General features: G+C 41.3%; 1 protein-coding gene across 1 annotated transcript in view; it reads right to left on the minus strand.

Annotated features, from left to right (window-relative positions):
• Positions 1 to 26,866, minus strand: part of grik5 (glutamate receptor, ionotropic, kainate 5) — a gene marked incomplete at its 3' end in the record, with an annotated part of 86,682 nt that overhangs the window by 59,419 nt on the left and 397 nt on the right. The window contains 2 exon segments of the mRNA XM_014013406.1: positions 21,314 to 23,224; positions 26,520 to 26,696.

The following is a 26,866-nucleotide window of genomic DNA, read 5'->3' on the forward strand; positions in this document are numbered from 1 at the left end:
AAAAATATCTTTGCAGTAACTGTACAAAATAAATTAAAGTTTTCTACACTTCTAGACACTATAATAGCACAAAAAATAGTTTATAAATGCAAAAAAAGTGCATTTAGCATGATCCTTTAAAATTACTTATCAAACGTTAGTGCAAATCGTTTACAGTTTCTAGTAAACCTTACAAGTTATTTTTTTTACAGTGTGGTGTTTATTTCTGAAGACTTATGGGCTCACACAATGGACTTTGTAGAAAAAGGTTTATACAGAAGCTGAGAAAGTCTGGGTTTATGGTACTGACTGCTCCTGGTAAACAAGAACAGCTGGACTTCCACTCCTTATTGCAGACACTACAGCACTTAAAGGTAATTGTCTCTGACGTGTTTAAGAAGTATTTATGTGTCAGCTTAGCACACWGTTCATAATACTTTATAGAACAATGTCCTGCTTTAAAAAAATGTGACTTGTTCCCATTGCATACATTTAACACATGGTAAGAGATAATTTGGTAATTGCAAGTGGGCTTTTTTCTGTTTGTTATTGAGAGATTATTTTGCCAGCATTTGGATTCAAACAAATATTCAGGCTGTATTTCTAATTTAATTTCACACACGAGTTCACATTTTGTTTCTCAAAAAGTTATTGTAATTTATTTAGACACTCATTGCCAATAATCTAAACTTCCAAAGGGGAGCTAAATGCTTAACAATCTTTGTTTTTTATTTGATGGTTTCAGTTATCTAAAACCTCCTGAAGCATTTACACTTTTACTGATCTGATACTTTTAGGAATAATTTAGAGATTKAATTTTTTTTAAATGATGAACTTAAGAGTCAGAATCAAGTGGAATAAAAATGAAATGTGTTTCAGAAAGAAGTGGGTTTTATAAATTAAGGCCCAACTTTTGTTTTGTTTCACCAACACTGGCCAATGATTTTAAACTCACTAAATATAAAAGTCTGAGTAAATCCAGCCATGTGACATGTAGTTAATAGAGCCCGTGTCCTCTGTGACACWGCGATGGCTGATGGCAGGCCTATAATTATCCCGAGCTGTAAATATTGTCCAATTTCATATTGAGCCAGAAATTACAGAGGGGTAACACGTCTGGTACTAAATACTGCTGATAAGAGATGGCACACTGACACCTCCATCTGCGGCAGGGCCGCCTCCYTCACCTTTCACCTGTCTGTCAACATCATCGTTCCCCCCACCCCACACACATACACACACACACACACACGCACGCACACACACACACATCATACACCATAATGCACCACCCACCATAATCACTTTCATGCCAAATAGGGATGGAAAKAAGACGTGGGGCAGCGATGCATCGTGAAACAGTGGCTGCGTGATTAGCTTGACATCACACAAAATAGGGGTGTGATGGGGGAGGGGGAGAGCGAGAGAGAAATGAAGAACAGGTGAGAGGCAGAGAACGAGAACAAAGCTAATAAGACAGTGAAATAGAGGCAGTCGCAAAGAGAAAGGATGGGAAACGAGAGAGGAGTAAAAAAAAGAGACGGGCAGTCGGGCCTGAAACAGAAATGGGATGTGGAGCTGAAGGAAGAGCAGAGAGAACCCAACACCTTTTTTTCTTTTTTTATTTAAAAGAAAAGGCAAATGAAGGATTTGTTCATGACAAAGAAGAGAAGCTAAAACACGTCTGGGAGATATCGCCTTAGTCGTGCTCTACAATTTCAGATTTCATCCAATTCGTCAGGACAGATTTTATATTAACATTCATATAATTCTTATATTTCTTCATTAATGGATGTAGATAGGAAATAAAGAACTGCAGGAGACAGGGAATTAAATCTGACTGAGGGAGAAAATCCAGCAATACCTCCATCCACACCTTTCCTCTCTGCCTGTATCTTCATCAGATCTTTTTTTTTCTTGTGCCACTTCAGTAGAAAGCAGAACTGGATATCTGAATATTAGTATCTTAGCTTCTTCATCATCAGTGGCTTTTTTTTAATAGGAGAAAAAAAGAGAAAGAAAAAAGTGAAATGTAATGAGAATAAGTGAAAGAGAGATTAGAAGATATGTGAAATATATGTTGAGAAAACACAAGACAGCACACCCGACATCTTGGCTCCACACCTACAAAAACAAAGATAGCAAAACCACAGCAACAAAAATGCATATCTATATAATTATAATGACTATAGCCTTGCTGAAAACCATACCCATATACATATATAAATTTATACATATACACATAAACATACCCATACCTACAAATCCAAACACTTTCATATATATATATATATATATATTTATATAYATACACATACACATATACATATATCTGTACATACGCATATGCACATACCATTCAGTCAGTGCCCGAATAGAAAACCCAGGATGTAAACACCTGTTTGTGTGCGCTTGTGAGCATGCATGGATCTCTCCAATGGAATGTTTCAAAGTGACTGTGGGGGGCCACAGACCCAACCCACAAAGCCGGAAGCCGACATAAGGGAGACCATCGCCAAAGACCCCGAGAGGGACCCCAAGCGCGCAGCCCCAGAGACACCCACGCCGGAAGGGCCGCCCACCCACCTCCCAAAGAGGACCACCGGAGAGAACCGGAAGAGCCCCACCAGTGACCACACACAGCAACCCCTGGGGGCAGCAGCGACGAACTCACAGGCCCCACCAGTACCCACCACGCCAGAGTGGATCCAAGCATGGACACAGAGGCCCGGGCCCCCAGGGCGCACCCCCACCCCCAGGCCAAGGCCCGACAGGGCCAGAGGGACCCAAGCCCCACTGGGCCGAGCCGGCACACACCCAAGCACCCAGCCCCGGACACCGAGAGCCACCAGCGCACCGGCGGGCAAAGGCACAACACACCAGAGGACAGCACGGCAGGGGAGTAGTGGGCCCTCAAATGATCCCGAAGAAGGGGCCGCCCAAGTCCCAGCCTGACAAAAATACAAGCATACATAAACACACTCACACAGTCCCACCCTCATCTTCTCACCCACTCATTCAAAGACACACAAAATGGATGCCACAATCCACTCACACTCCCCATACATTCTCTATACCCCCCAGGTCCAGGATATTCACCYACCCCCTGCAGAGGGCAGCTCACACCTGAACCCAGGAGGTAGACCCCTTCAATCTGGGGTGGAGAAGAGCAGATCATCAGATCTTCCATTCTTGTTCTCAGTCTTTTTTTCTTATTTCTTCATTGATCTGATTTTCCTTTACTCTCCATCTCCCTTGATTCTGCCCTTTCCCATCAACCACTTTGCATCCAGCTCCTTTTTTACACCATAAAGGGCCTTCATTCTACACCTCAGGGAATCACAGTCACATTCAGTTTCAGTCAGAACTGAGACAACAGAAAAATCAATGTCACAATTTAAGGAAAAGAACATTTCAAGACTTTGATATGTATTATAAAAGGACTTTTTAAAATGCAACTCAAACACTCAAATATAAAGAGCTGTAAGCAATGATGTTTCCCAAAAAATGGATAAAGAGTAAAAAAAAATCAATATTAAACTTTACCTCAAATTGTCTGAGTGAATGGATTTATTAAAAGGAACCATCTCAAGGGTCACCACAGGTTAAAATTTAATTGATATAAGCAGAGCTAATTAAAACTTTGTGTTTAATCAAGTTACTTGAGGTTAATGAGCATCATAGTGCTAACGAGTCACTGTGTAGCTGTGTAATTAAAGTAATATTGCAATTTATGCAAGAATAACGCAATTCCTATGTGGAAACTTGTTTTATTTATGGATTTTTTTATTTTTTTGCTTTTTATTTTGACAAGAAAACAAATTTCAAGGATAAAGATTGAATGCTGCTTAAATCTATTGTAGCTGAATATAGAGTTGTTGTTTTTCATAAATAAATGTAAAAAATAGGGATGAGCAGCTCCTTCACCTGWTTTTGTAATGAATAAGGAGGTATTGTGATACAGTGACTTTGACAACAAGCAATAATAGCATTATTACTGTAGGTTATTAATCTGACATCCTAACACTCACAGCTTGCATTAAAGCAGATAAACACACAGTTTATCTCCTAGTTTGGCAGGATTAAAGGTGATATACCATAGCTTTTCACTGTGGAGGTTATATGATATCATCTGACATCCATCAGAACATAAATAAAATGATTTTTGTGCACTTAAACGCTCTATAATTGTAGATGTCAGTTTGTGTAAAGAAGTTGGATGAATGATGTAAGAATTAAAGTTGGTGTTTTTTTCCCCTCACACACATCATCTCCCTCCTCGCTCATCTCCACTCCCACTCATCCTCCTGGTAACAATCCAATCCTCCAGCCTCCCGGGCATATTAGCATGACAGCCATCAGCACCTCTGTGCAGCGTGGCCTTTGCTCCGCGAGTCTGTAAGGATCTGTGGATGGGTGTGTTTCTGTCAAGAGATGTCATGGCGAGTGTGGTTCAGTCGACTGTGCAGAAGTTATAAGTGCAAACTGTGCACCAGCGCTTTTTTGTAAGAGTTAGTGGGAAGTGTCACTGCTTTGCCATTTCTTGTTTTTCTTTTTTTCGTTTTGAGTTTCATCACAGTTTTTACTGTGACAAATTTTACTGACAGCTCTTGGTAAAGGATACCAAGGGTGTCCTGTCAGTCCTCACTTTTAAAACAAACCAAATCCAAATGAGCAAAATGTGAATCTTGATGTGAATTTTAACCACAATATATTTAATATTTACTATATCATGTAAAGTAATACATGTATTTAATGTGTCCTTTGGACCATCTACAACCCATGTGTCAAACTTCACTGGCCAAATCTGGCCCTCATTACCATTTTATCTGGCCCCAAAGGTAGAACAGTTATATGGTTTCACTTTTTGTCACTGGATGTAGTGCATTCATTTCATGACAGCAAGTTAAGGACAAAAAWATAAAGTTTGAGTTTTTCAGTAATCATTGGTTTTGGTGTGGAAAGCACAACAGAAAATTTACTATTTTTTCTGTAATCTCTTCTTATTTCAGTGTCAAATACTTGGATTTTTAGTACAATATAATAAATGCAAAGTTGTTGAGAGTAAGACATTAAAATGCATCTTAAATTGAACATTTTAATCATTTTGTTCAAAATGCTATAAAATAATTTGGAAGAGTTCATTTGTATTTCTATAAGAATAATTTCTTAAATGGCATTTTTAAATAAATATTGACAGAAATTGGCCCTTGACTTGGACCAAGTTTAGGATTTTGGACCCCTTGTGTAACTGAGTTTGACACCTCTGATCTACAATATTTGCAACAGTTTATTTGTGTATCAATAAAAAACATGGCTGTTTACATTTGTGGAAGACAAATAACTGATTCAGTCTTGATCACCTGATGTGCGGTCAGTAAACTTACAGCCAGAAGCAACAAGGAGCAGTCCAAAATTTGGAGAGATTTGCTCATAATCGATGTTTTTGTTAATTTACTAAAAGAGGAGAAATGACTACCTGCCCATTGCTCTTCGACGAGTACTTTTGGCAAGCGTCACCACAGCAACCAAACCCAGACAGGCCTCTGTCTGACGCTGGCTTTTATTGGTCCAATAAAGACTGAACAACGTAGCATTACCCGTCGTCTGCTGCTGTAAATAAAAGTGTCTGCGTGGATGTGTGTGCCAATTCCGCAAACCTCTGCGAGTTACGTCGAACTCTGACTGTCTGTTTGCCTGAACGTCATAGCTCATTTAATAAWTTGCTTCACTGATCATCAGCTCTTGCACATATCTTACAACTGTCGTGCACTTTGCTGCTCTTCATGTCGCTCATCCTGATCATACGTCTTATTGTGACGCATGTTTGTTGTCTCTCCTTTAATGCCTTTAATGCATGTGCAGCAGCACAACCTGTGCATACGCACACACCATAGAATAAATCAGTGCTGACACAAGGACATTTCCCTTCTGCACAGGTTTTCTCCTCTAATCTTCAGGTCAGGACATCGCAAAATGTCATCCAGTAAAAGCCTCCAGACTGGATCTTGTGCTTGAGAAATCGACAAATCATAAATACGCACACATTAAGTCTTAGTAATGCATGTTCTGTATTTATTCGCCATTATCCTTCACTTTTGCTGTAGGCTAATAGTCATTCCTTCCCCTCCCTCCTTCCCTTCCGGTACAAAGGTGAAGAGCACAGAAAGGAGCAGTTAAAAGGAGGAAAAAAGATGGAAAGTGTGACGGTGATGTTTTTCAATTGGCATGATTTATGGTTGGCTGTTACTATTATTTTATCATTTATTCCAGGAGGCTGGGAGAACCAGACTGGACAGCTCAGGCCAGAGGGTGTGGGGGACAGAGCGGGGAGAGAGTGGTCAAGAAAAAAGAAGCCAAAAGAAAAGGACACGATGCAGACGAGTGCAGCCTATTGGGAAGAAGGCAATCAAAGAACAAGATATAAAGGAGAAGGAAAAAAAAGATAAAGACAGGCAAAGAGGTGGCTTAATGAATGTAAAGACCACAACAATGAGTGGAGGTAAATTGTTCATTAGCTCAAGAGTTTCTCATGCGTGTGTGTTGCCTCCCCATAACATTCCAATTTAACAAGCTACACTCTGATGCTTTCTGGTCAGAAACATACAAAGCACCTTCAGGAAGTCAGCCAGGTCTTACTTCAGGCTGACTCCCTAACAGAGGGACAGAGGTGGACGGATAAAAGGCAAAAGAGAGTTACTACAAAGAGACAAAAGGACAGGAGTAGGACAGAGGGAGTAACATGGAGGAAATGTAGTAGTGAAGGTGAGATAACAGAAGATAGCCGGAGAGGAAATATTAAATGTTGAGAAGGAGAGTAACAGAGGAGGAATGGATAATTCAGCCGGAGAGGGGGAAATTCACAGGAGGAGTCAGATACCATCAGTTCTTCAGATCCAGAGGGAGATAACTACCGCAGAGGGACAGGATCGAGATTTCAATACGGACCCAAAAGGAACAGAGAGTGTTGCATTATCACACAGCAAGAAGCACAATTATTACTTGACAGCCCCTGAGCGGAGAACAAAAAAAGACAAAGCGTGAGCTTGAGCTGCCATAATGTTCAATAAATGACACAACAATTTGGTGGCAGAAGGGTAAACTGGATGGGAGGTTAATTTGTTTTAATTACTCTACGCAATCACTGGGTGTGATCGGGAAGATAATGACAGAAAAGACAAAATTACTTCTTACTCTCGTGTAGCCTAACTGGAAGAATTGAGTTTGTAACATCGGCTTCATTAAAGTGATTCAACAATTGATATAAAATGTCAGACACAGATTATTTTTTAATAAACTGACAGAGTGCTTGGTAATAGATAAGTCACATCTTCCCACAAAAAAAAATAAAAATAAAATCACTGCAGTGTTTGCTGCTAGACGTTTCACGCATTTGGCAGCAATTTTAAAGCATGAAACGAACACGAAGGGACACCTGTCATTAGCACCTATTATGAGTCAGTTTGGTGACTAAGTGGTTCGCGGCGCCTTTTGCTTTTGCTCTTAAGCGCCTAACTTGGAAAAATGCCTCCAGGCCAGGTGTTTGGTCAGAGAACAAGATTCGTTTGTCTGCACTGGCCTGAGAACCTTTGACAGATGTCAAACCACACTGATGAAACAAGACTGGGGAAAGATCACGGTTAGATTTCATGGATTTGTTAGCCAAGAATCCGAGGATGTTTGTGTGTGCTGAGATTTGTGTGAGCACTTTAGGATGCTGCCTGTGTGTGCAGGAGAAATGAAGACAGACAAGCGTGCACTGTAAAAAGCRGATTAGCTCACTATTATAATGTAGAAAAGCTGTCAGATGCCTGTAAGACTAAAACACATTCCTGCTCCTGTCTCTCCTTTTACCCGAGTTGCTTAATCTCCACCTCAATCCGCCTCAAACAGACTTAAAGGTTGTTGATTCCTCTAATGCCTTTAGCTGAACTCTGATGCATTCAGATAGCTGAAACAAAATCAAACTATCTTTTAGAGTACAAGGGGAAGCCAGCGAGGACTGTGCCTTTCACTCACAGTGATTTAGGAGAGGGCTGGTTCTGCACAGGGTTATTCATAACCAACAGCCTGCCATTCCGGAGGCTATCAAACTCCAGCGAGCATATTAGCAGTTCACCAGGCAGGATTTCAAATCACACCACTGTTGCACCCGGTGGAGTGGACTTATAAAGGTGTTGCTTCATACTCCCAGCCTTGGGGTGGATTGTGGGGAGGGGGGAGCACTGGGTTAATAACCCAAGTGTCTACAGATGAGTTTTGATTTAGAGTAGAAGTGCTGGGAGGAGGTTATGTAATTTGTACTAGCATTATCAACTGTTATAGACTTTAATATCGGTTTATTCACTGTAGCTATGTGAAAACAAAAGTAGAGCATTTACATTCTGCAAAACTATAGAGCGCCAAGTGTAAAATAAAATGTTTAAAAAACAAAAGTGTTTTTAGCTGTTTTTTGGGAGTTTAAAAAACTCCACTAACATTTTATTGTTATTTAGCTCACTATTTTGATCATTTTTAAAAAATGAAATTAAATGTAAACAAATGTATGTAAATTTTAAATCCAATGTCTAAATGTATAAATCTTAAAACTTAAAGTTTACATTTAACAAATGTATGTAAATTTTAAATCCAATGTCTAAATGTATAAATCTTAAAACTTAAAGTTTACATTTAAGTATTTCATAGTGAAACGCAGCCTTTGTTGTTGGTGCTCGGCTCTTGTTATGATGTCATCATCCTGAGACAAAAGCAAATGCTAACGTTAAAGCTTCCCAACAAGACATCAAACTTGCAGTTGCAGCCAGGATTTGAGCTTCTCTTCAAACTGCTAGACCACAAGTACCATCCTTATTGTTTTCAATTAACGCACTCTGAATTTAGATTTTAATGCCATCTTTATTCGCGTTGGAAGCATAAGCGGCGGTTAGCGTTAACAAACCTGGATGATGTCATCATACTGCAACAAATGTCAACACTAGCTGCTGCTAATATATATTATTTAACATTTAAATTTAAAATTTAGTAAAAATTTGTAAAATGTTAGAACAATGGGTGGCTGTGGCGGAGTGGTTAGGGGAGTYGTCCTGTAACCAGAAGGTCGCTGGTTCGATCCCCCCATTCCAGTCATCTCAGTTGGCTGCCTTGCCTACTGATGGTGGTCAGAGGGTCCGGTGGCACTACAGCATGGCAGCCCCGCCTCTGTCAGTGTGCCCCAGGGCAGCTGTGGCTACAATGTAGCTTACCATCATCAGTGTATGAATGGGTGAATGTCTGTAAGTGTAAAGCACTTTGGGGTCCGGAGGGACTTGATAAAGCTCAATAAAAGTTCAGACCAATTACCAACAATGAGCTAAATAATTATTTTTGACCATTCAGAAAGTGAGCTAAAAATATATGTTGGTTACATTTTCTAACATTTTATTTTACACTCAGCACCCCAAACAAAACAGCACTACCATAAAAGTATAAGAATTACTCAAATGGTTTTCATAATGAGAAAAGTGGTTGGCAATAAAATTGAACACTAATTTCGAAGTGCTCAGTGCTGAATTTACAATACCAAGCAGCAGATTGTGTCTTAATTAAATAATTAAATAATTAAATTTTCATTCTTTCTCATCAGATCATGCACTATGAGCACCACACAAGGGTTAAAATGATCAATATCAGAGGATGAACATGCAAGGCTGCAAACGATGATGGCCACAGGTCTTTTATCAACATGGTCCCCTGCTCTCTAATGAGCAGCGCACCTTTGCTCGAAAGCAGACATTGCCCATGTTTATTCATGTTATGCCAATACGGGCCACTTCAAAAGATTGTCCGGTTGGCACTTTCAAGAGAGTTGCTCTCTTCCCTTCGCTTCCTCTTCCCTGCGAGTTACAGTAGCTCTCCTCCAGCCCAGCCTGCTGCACCTGTCTCCTTGCCAGAGCTCGAGGTTTATTTACTGTAAAGCTTCAAATAAACACGGCGACTCTGCAGCTGCCGAGCCCACACGCTCAAATACACAGACGCGCACGCAGACATATGCAAGCCCACTTGCACACATGCATGCTCCCAGGTTTTGGCTTCTGATCAGAGCAAAACAAAAGCTGCTCTGAGCTCGCCTGTTTGTTTGATTCCTGTCGATTGTTCTCGCTCAACACACGTTCCTCATTTTGGCTCCAAACTGCTCTCTTTACATCGTACGCCTACTCTCCCCCACACCCGTATGTTCCCGTGAGAAAGCAGAATCCTGAACTTCAGGAGGTTTGTCAAATAAGATAAAGGCAACAGGAAGGATAGTCATAAGCTTAAAACAACCTTCACATTCAAACAAACAATAAAAAAACTCACCATGGTTAATCGATGCATTTGGGTTTCCCCATTGTGGTTTTGGCCCCTGGCAGCTTAAACTGGTAAAATCAGCAGAACTTTACCTTCATCTAGGAGGCCATGGCGTTAACAGTGACTCTGATGCTGCGTTCACATCTAACGTGATTTCAGCTTCAAAATCGCAGCCAACGCTGAAGTTTGAAGCTTGTGGACTTTGAGGTCAGACGCAGGTCAGCTCTTGAAGCGCTGCACGTGAAGAGCCTCCCCGCCCCTCCCTCCTCTGTCGGGCTCTGTTTAATGTCGGACGAGGAAGTGGCTTTGCTTTATTTACAGAGAGCAAGAGCRTGTCACGTTCATCAGATAATTAATTCATAATTAATTCACCAGATAATTCAGAGTAGAGGATCACAGCTCGCTTTCAGGACTATTTTTCCAGTCTGATGAGCTGCTGCCACGCATTGGTGCAGATATCTCCTGTCAGGACACCGACTGCAGGCACTCAATTTCAGCTAAAGAGCTCCTCTCCATCTGTTTCAGGTTAGTGGACATCATTCAGTAAACTGTCCCGTCGGGAAATATGTCGCTACGTCACACAGTGGAGTCTCTCTGATTGGTTGACGCGGCGCGTTGAGCTGCAAAAGTTCAGATTTTCTAACTTCAGCAATTTGCGCCTCAGCGCGTCGAACGCTCAGATCGTTCAAATTGTTCAATCGCGCTGCTCTAATCGCGCTTGAGGCGCCGCAGCACTTCCCGACGTTGCTTGAAGCGCGTCCACCATAGACTTTGCATGTAAACCTGATGCTCCTGATGCTGAAATCGCGTTCAGTGTGAACGCAGCGTAAGTCTGGCTGATTATCTGACCATGGTGGACTTTTGTACCTTTCTGCCGAACTATTTCTTCTTAACACTTCTCCTACACCTCCTCGTTCTCTGCCTTATAATATCCCCTCATTAGCAAAGCCTTCAAGGATACTGTTGCAAAAACACACTGCACTTTATTAGCATATGTTTGAGTTTGATTTTTTTTTGTTGTACAAAGAGTGTTTTAATTTCAACCCTGTAAACAAGGGTTATGTATTTTCCAGACACCTAGTTCAATTCTATACCACAATAAAGTAACTACGTTTCCTTCAGTTTTTATGAAAATGTTGTATATATCAAAAATAGAATTGACTTTGGGTCATAGCTTATTGAAACGCCTTGAAACTGGCCTTTGTCTTTTTACAAACTTCCTACCATTTCTGACATTCCCACTTCAGTACGTCTTCACAACAATCCTTCATGCTATTTACCACCCTTCTGTATGAGCGTTTTGTATTTTGTTGAAAAAAGAAGCAACATTACCCAACATCGGTTTTGGAAAATGGCAGCTCAGGATACAGTTGAATCTAATGATCCCACGTTGGMCCCGGAAAATATGTTTTCTGAACCGGAGCGAGTACAGAGGCTCTTACAAGACGTTTCAGGTTGGTAAGACATCTCCCAGTCATCCTCTCATACATGTCCACCAATGTTGAGCTAATTTTGCAAATAAACTATCAATGTAGATCATTATGAAGCTGTTTTACAATCATCTCATAAACTTCCACCATTTTTAAAATAGCTAGTCTGGTGGAGCTGTGTGGAAGCTTGGCTGGGAACTGAGCTCCAGGGAGAAGTTTTTGGYAAATAGGCGRTSCTTTGTAGCAGCAAGAGTTTAGGCAGCTCTGAATGACTACCACAGGAGATTTAAAGATTTCTCAAACATGCATGATAGAGTCAAAGCAACATTCTGGGTACGTTTTTGATGAGGGAATGACATTATAACGTGATATAAAGCTCAAAAAAGTTGATTTTTCACATAATCCCCTCCCCCATTAAGAAAGAGCAAATCAGGTTGTTGGGTGGTGACCAGTGTTGTTTTGTTTTTTTTCTCTGCTTCAAAGCAATATACTGAGTGAGATGGATACATGCAGACAGCAAAGATGATGGGCCACAAGGTAGGCATTTAGAAAAAAAACACACATACACACTCATTACAATCGTCCAAATGGCACATTGATTTCTGCAGCAGCGTGCCCCGACTGGCCTGATTGCCAAATGAAAACAAAGGCTGCATGTACAGTGCTGACACACACCATCAGTCATAGATAGCCTGCAGCCTYAACGATTACCTGCTGTATGTAAATCCAATGAGCAATAAGGCAGGTTATCCCCCTCAGAGACACTGTTGATATTACTGTAGACAGAATATCAGCGGCAAGTGCCACCGGCCAACTGCTGCCAACTGATTATGCCCCATTTCAGATAAGATGGCGAAATTGGAAAAACTGTGATATCAGGAGGTGAGCTTATGCAATTATTCAGACAGAACAACCAACAGCTGAGAGGTTTTTTTCCCACAATTCTCAGAGATGGGAATAAAATGACACAATCAGGCAAACAGTCAAGTTGGACAACAGATTAGTGCTAATTAGATACCTGATTTTGATAAGAAGACCATAAGATCAAGAACTCTTGAATCTTGTTTGGTGGCGTTAATCTTAAATTTATCAATAAAGCTATAAAAATCTGTTAGATTAACCATGAACGATGTGAAAGCAACCTCCAACAGATGATGAAAATCATCGCCATTGACTTCTAAGTGGGTTTTAGCATCGGTATCATCCTGATTCTGGCTGTGCTGGTGTTGCTTCCAAACACAGGAGGCTGTTTTTTTTTTTTTTTTTCAGAGACACTCTCCAGCTCAACACTGAGAAACTTATGATACACTGTAAGTGACTAACTGGTGAGCATAACGGATCATTTGGCAGCTACAAAGATATGTCCCCTAAGAGTGTGTGGAGGACAAAAGCATAAGGAAACAGAAAACCGTTTTGGAGTTGACATTTAACAAGCGTTCAGAAACACAACTCAACATGAAAATGAGTAAATCGCTGCAGAACAAATTCACGAAGTGGCAGTTTGTTTGTTTTTATTTTGTTTTGTTTTAGCCTTGACTTTACTGCACTCTTGAGATCAAAACAAGAAGTTATAGCAGGTTTGAAAACTGAATCAAAGTAAGTGCATCACCTGGAATTTAATACCCATAATCTATCACTAATACCTGGCTTTCTAATTAATACCCAAGGCTTAACAGCTTGAACCAAGCATCKTTTAAGTGTTGCTCACAATATGCTGCGTCTCCAGTTATCCTGCTGACTTCCTTCAACTATTTTCTTTCACTGACCTGCCAATAAGTGATCTGAGGCTGACTGAAGGTGCTAATAGGCTGGAGCTGCCTGCGTGGATCAGTTGGGTATGTGCACTCTCAGCCTGTTTTGCTTTGGATCAAAGCAAGCCTCATGAGCAGACTGAAATACTTTGTGCCTCTCAGCATGACCGTGGGGCTTCTTGTTGTGAATACATTGATTCTGGCATCGACTGAACACAAACGCTAACCATGACACTGGCCGAACGCAACACCCACCTATTTTCTATCATCTTGAGCTGAAAGAAATCATAAACAGATTCAGGTAGAGCAGACCGGCTGAACGTCACACACACACACACACACACACACACTCACACACACACACACACACACACACACACACACACACACAAAGGCTAGGACAGATCTTTCTTGAGGAAAATGTTATATTAAAGCTCACCTACACAAAATACACGCCTTATTGTGTTCGCGCACTCATCATGTACATGATTTTTTTTTAATGTCTCAGTTTTGTAAAGAGTCAGTACCATAGGTAGGTGAACCAATTAATCAGTCAATTATTCAAATAATTTCAAGGTTTTCTTCCTCTATTTAAAAGCATTTCACTTTGTGTAAGAAAACTATCTGCACAAGCTTTAAGTAACCTTTTCTTTCTGTATAAAACTGTACATTATTTACAAGCTACCGTTTAACATTGAGGCTGATAAGAAAGTTGAGCTTCAAAAAGGTGACGATGCAGAAAACACTTTCCATCCTTCTGTGCACAGGCTGCAGCGGGGGTTGGGGGGGGCAGTTTGGGTCCACTTTGCAGCTGAAGGACTGGTTTTGTGATTTTTTTTTCCCCCTCACACAGTTGTAAAATATATTAGGTTCATCAAAGCTCAGCGCCATTGTTAATTAATACCATCTGTTGTACCTTTTTTAAAAGTCTGTTATGATGACATGATAGGAGCCCATTTGGAATATTATGTTTCATCAAGTCAATTAAACATGCAGCAGTTTAAAAATCCGGCACTGATCCATAATCAGCTGGCACGTCACCATTTGGACGGAGGCAGCTGAGCTGAATCTGACTCGCATGTTACTGACTCCCAAACCCCAAATATCCATCTTAGAAATAAGGAAAATTTGACCTCAGACTTTATTTTAAGAGGAAAAATAATAGCTTTGTATTTAATACTTAATCAGTTGAGTAATGATTAATAAGACTAGATAAAAGTTTTAAAACTGACAATCCTGACAAGTGAAAAAACTTTTAATTCAGGCATGGATGGTCTTAAACAAACACACTCATCCTGGGTAAGTGGAATTATATGTTTCCAATTTTTTTTGACAAGAAAAGAACAACTCTCACATGATGGATTCAGTGCTCACCAAGATTACCTCCATTCATCACAAGGACATTTTTTGGATAAAGTCTGATGTCTTCACTTTTTCTAAATTGCAGGTTTCACAACTACGATAAGAGTTTAGGTCATGCCTTGGGGTTTTAATGCCCCCTTTTTATTTTCCATAACAGACTGTATGAATGGTTCCTAAAAATGTGCAAAGATAGTTCCATTGATGCTTGAAACAAACCTGGATCATGAACAGAGCAGTGCTTTATAATCAAACACACAAGCTTAGCTACAGAAATAAGCAGGTTTAATGGTTTGCTGAAGAGAGCAGGCTTTATTTGTTCTGTAATGAGCCTAATAACAAGATTCATTCTTAGTTCATTGCTAATTCTGTAATAATCTGAGACATTTCATGAAAACGCTGTTTATGGAAGAATTTCTTTCTAAAGATATTTAAATGAGACAAGCTTTTAGTCATCAATGTTGTTAAAGAAAAGCTGGATTTTTGTCTGATATAGTTTGAATGCTGTAATTGGTGCACTTTTATTAGTGAACCGCATTACAGTGCATTCAAATGCAGAAATGTTCAAACATCTTTGGGTGAGCTTTTGGTTTGTTAAAGCGTCTCGCCGTCATGAAAATGTAACACRAGTCCATTGTGGATCCCTGTGGATAGCTAAACCATGTCCTACCTGTAGATATGATGAGTATCATTAGCACAGTGTGAGGCAAACTGTCACACAGCTGGAGGTGCAGTGAAACATTTAAATGTAAAATAGACTCCCCAGATCGAAGCTAACTGTGCTGCTACCTGAATGACATTTGAGCAGTTCTTTCCACTACAGCACCTGAGCATATTTGCAAAAGTGGAGATGCATAGTTGAGCCCATTGTGCGATAAATGACAGCTCAGCTGCTGTACGGACAAGATTTTTAAACTAATTTACAAAAAAGCCTCAGGAAAACGTACAAAATCAGGGAAATCAATAATATTTTACCTCTACACAACAATTCAAACGGTAATTGACTGATAATAAAATATCCGATCTAGTAAAAAAAAGAAAAAGCTAAGTGTTTTTTCAGATTTTTCCACATGGCCCCCTCAGGCCTCCTTAGAGTAAGTTTGATCAGTGATTGCTGTGAGACACCTCCTCCGAAGACTCAGTTTTCCAGATTAAAAGCTGAACTCTTTCTGATGTACTGACACCACTTGACAGATAAGTGCTGATCTCACCCGCAAGGCTGGCAAAGACTCGTCCGGGCGGAATACTTGTAACCATTAAAGGATCGCAAATGCTTGAATTATAGTTTTAAAATCTATAGATTCATTCAACAAGTTTCCCCAAGTTGAAAAATAGAAAGAAATAGCTCATTTAGGGAGCTAATGCTGACTCGCTGTCTTTTTCCTGCCTGTTAAGAAAACGTGGATTAGGAGAAGACCTGCCTGCAAATGAACATTTCAGCCAGCCTTTTTATTGAAACAGAATAAATGAATGAAGTCTGAATCAGCTCCAGATACATACACTATGTGGTGACGTAAGCCAGCCCTCTGGTAAGAAGTGACATGGATGTAATGAGCAGTCATGCCACCATAAAAACAACACGCGAGGCTACCCAGAATGCCTTTCTCCATCTTTGCCACACTCCCTTGGGAACAGGTCCTGAAATGACCCAAGATGAAGCCTATCAGCATTTGTCACTCCCACGCTCACGCGGGGCTGCAGCAATCTCACAGTGAAACATTATTGCTGCCACTTTCTGAGCCTCAGCCAGCTGGCTGATTAGGACAGGCCAGGTCAAGACTGATCACCTGAGCTCCAGACAGGATTACAATTACACTGACACAAAAGTGACCTTTTCCACTGAAGTTAATGCTGGAAAAAGACCACAGTCAGCTTTATGTTGTCTGGTGTGTGGCAACCAAAGCCCTAAATAAATATAATTTCACAGGACAGCTACAGAAACTGTACACACATACAAATGATCGCAATTCTACTCCAGAACGCACACATTTTACATATTGCCTTTATCTTCTTGCAATCCAATCTTAATGACTCCATTAACTGAGAGGCCATTAGCGGCATTCGCTTTATGGCCAGCAAACAGCCCAGCTGGGAGCACATTATGGAAAGGGCATGTGCATGTCCTAATGTCCATTTCTTGTCCCTGTCCTCATGCACACGCACGCACAAATACACACATCCAAACCCACGATCTCCCCCCCGCCTAAGGCCAGCTGGCCTGGAAGCGAGCAGGACTGGACAAACGAGTATGAAAACTGAATCCTTTTTTTTTCTGCTCCATTAGGCAACGTGGAGCAAAAGGTTTAGTGCAAACTGCAGCTCCTCGTGCCGCTGGTCAAGCGATGGAGGAGTGACAGCAGAGAAACCTGTAGTGCTGCTTGGTGTTTGATGAGATCTCATATCCTAAATTAGCCCGGCTCACTTTAGAGTCGAGGCTGCCTGAGACACTTTAGGGTTCAACTGCAATGCAAGAGGCATCGTGGGGCGTAATAGCAGAAGCCAGTCACAGTCCTGAGTTGATGAGAAAATGATAGATTCGGTGTTGATAACATAATAATTATCTACTCCTGCTAAACACTATCAAAAAGGCTTTTTTACGTGAAGTATTTCCTGTTATGCTATACGGTTGAAGAGAGAACAGCTGCTTTTGACGGAGAACTGTTAAATGATTAATGCTGCAAAGAATGTGAAATTGTGTTTTCATGCATAACAACAGTGGCAAAAATCAACATTCTCAAGCACAATCATAACCAGAGAATAACATAGCTAAGAGGGATCAATGACCTGAAAGCACCCAAATCAGGGCGACAGGAGGTTCTAAAGTTCAACATAAAAGGTTGTTTTATGAATTGTGAATTTGTTTCTCAGTTTAGACCAAGTCTAGTGAAAATAAAATTGAAAAAAGGATTGTAAACCGTAGCAATGCTGGAAAACGCATCTTGGAAAAGCACTTAGAAAGGCTACACCAACTGACAGAAACAACTTATGATTTACCTCATCATCTCTGTATTTCTGTCCTGTTTCTGCATGTCTCAACTCCATTAGMAAAGCACGTGTAAAATCCTAACATAAATCCTTCCTGACAAGCTGTTCCGGGTCCACAGAGTAAGCTCATAGTCATTTTTGTGACCCTGAGGCTCAGTTGTGCACAGCCAGGGGGTCGAAGTTTAATGTCACTGAGAGAAACGAGCACCAGACCTCCTGTGGAAGACGTGTGTCGCTGCACAAAAAACCAGGGAGGTGCGGTTTGTGCTGAGCGTCATCGCTCGCTGCATTGTGCGCCCTCAGCTCCAAAATGTGATTTGTTCTTCTTACGACACACCATCACAYGCTAAATGTATCTTTTCAGTTGCAGCTCCAAGCTAATCTTTAGCTCTGCAGGCAAATGGTTGCTCCTGCTGAGAGGAGAGTGGAAATCCTTTGTGGGGGACAGAGCCCAGGCCAGCCTTCATATTAGCTCACTTCTCCAGGAGCCTTGGGTTTCACACAACTGTACTCCACTGACACAGACTGGACAGTAGTTCCCGCCTCCTGCTTGTTTTTTTTTTTTTCATTCCCAATGGACAGAGGACCGTTTGTAAGCCGCTACAAGAACACATATTGACGTGCAACATAGCTTGGGAATTTCACTTTTACTACACTTCAAACTGCAAGGTCAACTTGGCAGGAATCTGTGTCAAAGCTGTCAAGCAGAGAAACATAAAACAAATAGCCCACGCAGAGGATGCAGCGTAACCCATCGAGATAAGGGCCGCATGTCACACTATGAGAGTTGTGGTTTGTGTTTACACATCAGGTAATATACGGCAAGGCTTCGCTGTTCTCTTGCTCTTAGTTGCTGCTGAAACTGATAGTGCAACATCAAAGAGAAGAAAAGAGAATTGTGGTGCATGACCATACAAAACAACATCCATTTATCCGAGGGGAATACGTTTTTTTTTCTTTCTCCCMTTGGCATCCTTTTGTGTACGGCCACTTGTGTAAAAAGTCAAACTAACTCTTTTCACTTCCTCAGCAACAAGCAGAGAAGCCGTGTTGTGAAGCTGGAGCCCGTGTGACAGTGTAATGTAGTCAGTGCTGCCGTGCCTTTGATGCCATCACACACCACTCCTCCTCTCTTCTCTAGGCTTGCTGACAGTGACAAAGGGGATCGGCAGCAGCGTGTTATCAGTGTGCAGCTGCAATAATCGTATTATTTAGTAAGCTTAATTCTGAGAGGCTGACCAACAGTGCGAACAAAGCGGGGCCTCGCTAAGCCCATCAGAGTGCTCCCATGGAGCAGAGGTCTTTTCCTGCCTTCAGGCCTCTCTGGAGCCATGCTCGCCCATTTTCCTCGCTGTTTCTCACCCTCCCTCCTCTGTGTTCTCCTCTCTGATGCTTTCACCTCACACTCTCTGCTTCCTCTCCAATTCTCTCTCTGCTCCTTCCAGAATAGTTTTTATTCTCCCTCCTTTCCCCACTTTTTTTATACCCTTTAAATTTCCTTTCTCTGAAATGCTCAGAGCTGGGAGTTAGTTCGATGGCGTCACTCACAGCTCAATGGTCTGTTTGAAGGTAGTATCTTGATTGAGCATCGAATGATGCAGGGCCTGGTGGCTGAGCGACTGCATAAAGATGTGAATGTGTCCATGGAGATAGATGGGCTTACTAATATGCAGGGCATTTCAGAGTCTGAGTCTGGAGTTTCATCCACTCATTTGGGGATAAAGGGGGTTGGAAATGATATTCAGTCAGAGTGTAATGCTCAGGGCACTGGATGTGAAATGGAGGCAACAAAGAACCAGTCAGGGAGTCAGAGTCGTTCTCAGGAGCTGATGCATTCCATTCAGCTTTGGTCCACATTCAATTTCCATTTCACTCAGGCTGAAACAATTCATTAAGTTACTCTAATAACTCAGTTATAGAAAGAAAGACGCAAAATCTTTGATTCGCATAATCCATGCCATGGTGTTTCAGGTAGTCTCAGTATTTTGCAACAATTATTAATATCACACTCCAACATTGTGCTTCATTATGGTGCTGGCAAAGGACAAAAAAATACACAAAACAATGATCAATCTGGAACTATTTTGAAGAAAATAAAAGCAAAACCACCAGAATACGTTGACACTTTTGTCGAACCAGTAAACCGATGATTAAAACAGAATTTTTGGGGACATGCTCACTCACTCAAGGTCCTGAATCAAAGAGTGTGCACAAACTGAAGTAAGTGGTTATAAAATTATCATATGCGGAGCTGCAACAATGTGCACGGCAGATGAAACAATCCAGTGGCGCCGTGATTGCACCTTTWCGCAACAATTTGCAACATCCACTGGGAGGAAATTAAGTTCCATTTTACCCAATACGACACATACTTACAAAAGGAATCAAGGGGAAACACTTCTACACKTTCAGCACAAAGAACACAGACGATTTCAGCTGTGAAAATGAACTTGCCTGCTTTCAAAGTGATTTAAGGTCAAAGATATATCTCCACAAGAACACAGGCAAAAAAAAAAAGAAAGAAAAAAGTTTGTTTTATCAAAGGGCAAGAYGTTCAGACAGGACAAACACGGAGTTTCAAATCTGCCACTCAGTTCTACGTTCCTGTCAGAGATTTCAGCACCTCGAAACAATGAAAAGAAAAAGCTTGTTACAAAATGTCACAAACATCTCRCCAACTCATCCCCAGATAGATGTGTCAGTTTGAGGTTGGATTTTCAATTGAAAGGAAAATGTTATGGAAAGAATTTCCATTGAATAATAAAGTACAGATTTTTTTTCTTCATTGCATGTTGATGTAAGTGCGCGAAGGAGCTTTTTTTTGAATAAGAAAACTTCTCGGGGGAAAAAAAGCGAAGGAACCACTGGTGCAGCACATACATCCACATGATCAATCACCTGATAGGATGATTAATTTGTAAAACGCTCAGATCTAAAGTTCATTCCCATAAATTCAAACAGAGTGACACAGAACCCAAAAAAGTGCCCTGAAACAAACAAATAAATAAATAAATAAATAAATAAATAAATAAATAAATAAATAAATAAACACACTAATAATTAGGTGAAATTAACCTTAGGTCCAACGTGTTGTAATGAACATACAAACGCCCACTCACACCGAGAAAAACACCTCGTACTCCTCGTTCTGACACTCTGACTCTGTTGTAAGCTTGGCTCTGAGATCAAAATCTCTGTGTTTGGCAGACTTACACACACATGAACACACACATATCCACACACACACACACACANGAGAGAGAGAGAGAGAGAGAGAGAGAGAGAGAGAGAGAGAGAGAGAGCCTGAAGCAGAGGAAGCACAGGGAAGCAAATCCGCTGCGAAGGAACCACAGAAAAACCAACACTGCAGTAAGACAGACCACTTCTGTGCCTCAGAACACATGAGCTTAATAAATGCTAATGACCTGTGGAGTACATGTGAAGACATACATACACAGAGAGATAAGAGAGAGTCTTACTTACAGAATGAATCAGAGAGAATCAGAAGGGCCGTGCCATATTATAGCTGTAGTAGTGAGTCAACACGAGCACTGAGATCTGAGCCCACAGAGTTCTAGCACCTCAGCCAATGGAGGGAGGGGGGTGAGGGGGGGATGCTGACAAGGGAGTTAGAGGAGTTTTCACTGTGTCATTGGAGGTGAGGACATACGAAGGGAATCTGGAGGAATCCAATGTTTATAACTCAGAGAGAGAAGAGGGAAAAAAATAATCCAACTGACGAAAAGACAGATTCAGTTCTGTGGACAAAACCGGATGAGAGATTGATCGTGTGGGCGTTTTTCTTCTTCCTATTCCTTACTTAAGGGGAAAAAAACAAGATGCCATCTTGACCGTTAAAAAAAAAAGATGTGGTGAAAAATTAGTCAATGAAAGAGGGCTCCATTTTTTGTTTGTTTGTTTTTGCTGTTTTCCTCCCTCACTGATTTTTTTAGGGACTGCAGAGGGCTTATAGGAGGAGCAACGCCAGCATCAGAAAATCAATCCCAGAACCACACGATGAGAAAGCATAAAGGAGTAAATGACAAGCAGATGAAGGGGAGGTGTTGTGACACCTGCTCTTTTCCTCTGGTTCTTTGTCTCCCTCTTTTTCTCCAACCTGTATTTCCTTTCCAGTAACAGCCACCCCAACAGTGGAGCTTGTTTTCTTTATTTATTTATTCATTTTTTAACACATTGGTTTGCAGCAAGCAGCCTCGGACAACCTATGCAGACGAAGTTAAATTCTCCAGAAGCTCTTCCTTTTCTCTGTCTCTGCTTGTGTCTCAGCCTTTTCCGAACACACTGCACAGAATGACAATGAATTGTCTACTATGCCAGCGGTGGATGTCTGTCTGGTTTTTGGCCTGRCACGTTGGCTGTGTACCTGTCTTCTCCTCAGTCTAACGTCCTGCCTCAGAGCTTGTCTGTCATTCTTTACAGCTGTCTGTTTGCCCGGCCATAATCTAGTCCGTCTACCTCTCCAGACACTACGATGCAGAGCAGTCAGGTGCAGACGGGACTTAACCCTCACTCTCTGCTCAAGTTCCCCCTCTGGCTGAAATCCCAAACCCCTGCGAGTCCATTGTGATAACTGCACTGTAACACAGACAAATCAAAAAACGACTCAAAAAAAGATTCCCAACAAACCTGGTTAAATCTCTTGGTTTTTTCTTTTCTTCTCTTTTGTTTCTTTTCAAATTTTTCTTAATTTGTCCCTCTGTTTCATGCTCTTATTTTTCTCTTTTTCCTACCCCTGCTCTCCTTACTTGTTATCTATTCTGGACAGTCTGTCCCTCTTCTCTCTCTGTCACTGAGAGAGGATGAAGAAGAATGGTGCTGCTTCATAATGTATTTCTCTGCAATGTGAGAGAAAGATGGTGAAAAAGAAAGAAAAGGGAATTTGGGACAAACAAAGGGGTTCAAAACTGGTCCTTTGAAAAGAGGTACAAAAACACAGAAAAGGAAGCCTCCCAGGAGCAGATTTTCAATTACTCACTGTTGCCCACAAATTTATCTGGAAAAAGAGAGGCCGCTCCATCAAAATGTTGCAATCTCAATAGGATATCCAGTTGATAAATCCAGGTAAGTCCAAAAGCTCCATACCATTGCTCAAGCGTCACAGCAGACTAACTGGTTTTAGCTGAAGCTTAATTGTGTGCTCAACACGTTGACTGGTTTGTTGCTCGTCCACTCCTCTGAGGCCTGTCCTTCTCCGCTCTGCAGACAGCTCCTGGCGGGTCCAACCTCAACTCAGCCGGCTCGGTCCTCGTTGGAACGGCTGGAGCTGACGGCTGCAGACGGTGGAGGCGGTTAGGTGTGGAGAGCTAGCCGCTGGAGGGTACATGTTGGCGTCCGTGCTGCCCGTTTGACGTCCATCGCTGCGAGGCTTCAGATCTGCAAAGAGAGGGGGAGAAAAGGAAGGAGAAAGGACAAAAGCACAGAGTGAGAGTGCATGAAAGGTTAGCTTGGTGACTTTGTGTCACTCTGCCTTATCGCGGATGTCATTCCCCTGCCTGTCACACTCCACCCCTCCTGTCTATTCCGTCCTTGTCACTCTTCCTCCGACTTTACTGCCTGTTTGCTCTTGAGTTAACTCCACGCTTAAGATTTGATCCTTTCACTTTACTAACAAGCTCATCTTCGCACACTCTCTCCCCATGACGACTCCTTCTCTGGTCCCTTTATGCAATTCAATATCTGCACCTCTGCTGATCTAATTCAATCATTTGTCATCTTTTCCTTTAGATCTAAGTTAGCTGTCTGTCAGGCTGTGTAAGAGTCATCAGGTGGGGCCAAGCAGTTTCCTCAGCAAATAAATCAAATGTATAAAGACTCTATAGTCAAAACTGAACCTTTTATTTTGTCTGTGTGAAAACATGAGAAAAATTCATATGCAGTAATTACAGTGTGGAAAACACGTGAACCACAGTGCACTGCTGTCCTCTACTGCAAAAATCATCCATCTTATCAAGATTTACAATCTTACATCCAGTCAAAAAGTATTTTTGATCTTGTTTTGAGACTAATATACTAAACAAGAACAAAATGTGATTGATTATTGATACTTTTAGGCTGGAAATTCTCCTTTTTTTCTAGAAGTCTTACCAAGTGAGATTGACTCATTCCACTGACAGAAATTTGAATCTTCTCAAATTAAGTGAAATAATCTGCCAGTGCAATAATACAATTTCCAGGCTAAGAAGATTAATCTCTGTTCTTGCTTGGTATATCATTCTCAAAACACAACCAAAATTACATTCTATCTGGACATAAGTTTCTAAGACTTGGTTAGATGGACAAAAGGATGCACTGTTTTGTTTAACTGACATCCAAAGTAAATTATTTTACACCAAAACATCTGAAAATTCACAAAAATTATGATTTAAAATAAAAAATATTAATCTTTATAGTAAGCATTAAAGCTAATATTGATGAGCAAAGTAAACATGTAATCAGCATTAACGTACAGATATATTTCAGTAAAAACAAGATAAATTCTCAGTATAAGCACCATTTCAACAAACTGATCTTATTTAAAAGTTGCACTGAAGTTTTGATCAAAGCACAGATACCAAATAGTGTTGAAAACCTCCTCAAACTAGCATTGTTATCTGTTTAATTGTGTTACCTTTCACATCCTAAAACTTAAATCTATATTCTCTCTTTTTTATTAAACTGTTACATTATAGACTCGTTCACATGTTTCTCTTTTCCTGGTTCATACACACCAGGGGTCTGCTACTTTTATAATCAAAAGAGCCACAAACATGCTACACCTGTGATTTTCAAGTGGCCTGTGGGCCACTTTGACTTTGTTGAAGGGAACCTTTCTGGCCAGTGCGGATGACATCATATAAAGATTATAGAGAATTTTAACTTCTTTTTTTTTACACTTTAAAAGAAAAAAAGCATATTTATGATAACAGGAAAATGCCAAATTTTATAACAATTGAAACACTGAATTTTGCAGGGATATATATTTTTTTAATTCTTATTGTTGTCTAATCAATTCACCATATTTCTTCTCAGCAACTTATCTTATAGGTACTTTTTTAATGGTGATGGATTTGAGAGAAAAAAAGGCTGAAAGCTGGATTTTTGATGTGGCTGACAAACTGCTAGCATGATCTAATCAACAGGTTTCACTCCTTATAGTATTGATCACACACTGTACTTACACACAAATTGATAGGAAATCTACTAAAGCTAGCCTATCTATTCTGTTGTGGGTATAAAAAATAAAAGTTTTGATTAAGCTTCAAAGATCTGCCACAGAAAGACCAAAGAGCCACAGGTTGCAGAGCCCTGCAACAGACAGATGCAAACTTTATGAATCTTGACTTCTTGCTGCCTAATCCCAACACATTTTGTTAAATAGACACAGAGAATTACCATAATCTAAAATTAGCAGCACAGTGTCAAACCATTACCAACAGGTTGTCTCGTCTCTGTTACTATGCAACAGTTTTGCAACAGTTTGCACCTGTTGAATATGAAAAAGTGATGCATGAACTCAAACTAAAATACTTGCTGCTCACAGTTGAAGGAAGGATCACATCTTGATCCAGAAAAGAAGAAGGCAAATGCTGATCAATACACTTATAATACCATTTCTTTGTGAAAAATCATTACAGTGGTTAAACGTCTCCTCCTTTTCTTCACAGAACAATGACGCGACGGTTCATTTGCAATGAAGCATTCGAGTCTATTCAGTTTATTAGCTGTAATCAATACGGCTGTGTGAACAGATACGGCYGTCCTCTGACACGGAGAACCAGAGGACCGTTTAGGATGAGAGCAGGATTGGGCCGGCTCTCTTGGTGAGGTCAGAACTCAGCCCTGGCCATTGTGAGCGTGGCCGCCTCCTCTGCTGGCAACAGTCACATGYTACGTTGTCACGCATGTGAAAAGATGTAGGTGGGTGTGAATTGGTGTGCAGAAGGTATGTCAGCAGGAAGTGCAAAGGTCGAGGTGTGTGCAAGACGAGCRGCGGACACCGAGCTTGTGTCACATCTGTCACGGCTGAAGCAATTGGTTACATCCGTCCACTTCATAAAGCTTTGTTTGTCTTCGCCAGTGCACACCTGACAYACACACACATATACACACATACACACGAGGCTTACCCAGAAATACCAGTCCGTTTAAACACACACACACATCCATCCCCACAGATTGCCTGTGTCAGGACACACTAAAACATCTTTGGTTGCTCCTGAATTCAAACAGAATGTAGAGAAGAGCTCGAAGGGGTTGGGAGGCGAGGAGTGTGTGTTTGGGGGGTGGGGGTGGGGGTGACACAGCCAAAGAAGGGAGGATGAGGAAGAGAGAGGGGAAAGGGGGAATGTGGGGGAGCTAGGAAATGAAGTGAGCCATTCCAATTTCATCCAGATCCATCAAACCGGACAGTTGTGTTTGTGTCATGATTGAAGAGCACAGGGTAGGTGCAGATGGGGGGAAGCTGAGAAAAAAGGATGGAAGGAGGGATGTAGGGAACAGGTGGGGCAACGGCAGAGAGGTGGACTGGATGGAGTGAGTGGATGGGTGAGGAAGCCCATCACAGTTGTCGTAAAGTAAAGACGTATATGGAAGAAAATCAAGTCAGCTGGTGAGAAGCACCCATCAAAATGAGAGGTGGGAGATGAAGATGAGGAGGAGGAGGAGGAGGAAGAGAGACGTGGACACTCACCCATTTCAGCGGGCTCTCCACAGGCAAGCACAATCCCTGCTCTGTGATCCCATCCTGGGGAAAGGCGCAGCGAGATCCTGGAGCTCCCTCCACTGAATACCAATGGAGCTGCTATTATCAGCTCACACACACTGACACACACACTGACTCACACACACACACACACGAATACCRGCACTGAGGAGGAGAAGGCACAAACACACAAGAGTCAAGTCTGGGGTATAAAAATTAGAAGAAGAAAGGGGGGAAGCATTATATTGCAGCACAACTGCGTCCGCTTTCCACTCTTTCCTGTAAAAATAAAAAAAAATCTTCCTCTTCCTTCACGAGCGGCAGCGCAGAAGGAC

This window comes from Austrofundulus limnaeus, unplaced genomic scaffold, assembly GCF_001266775.1.
Source record: "Austrofundulus limnaeus strain Quisiro unplaced genomic scaffold, Austrofundulus_limnaeus-1.0 Scaffold101, whole genome shotgun sequence".
Taxonomy (NCBI): domain Eukaryota; kingdom Metazoa; phylum Chordata; class Actinopteri; order Cyprinodontiformes; family Rivulidae; genus Austrofundulus; species Austrofundulus limnaeus.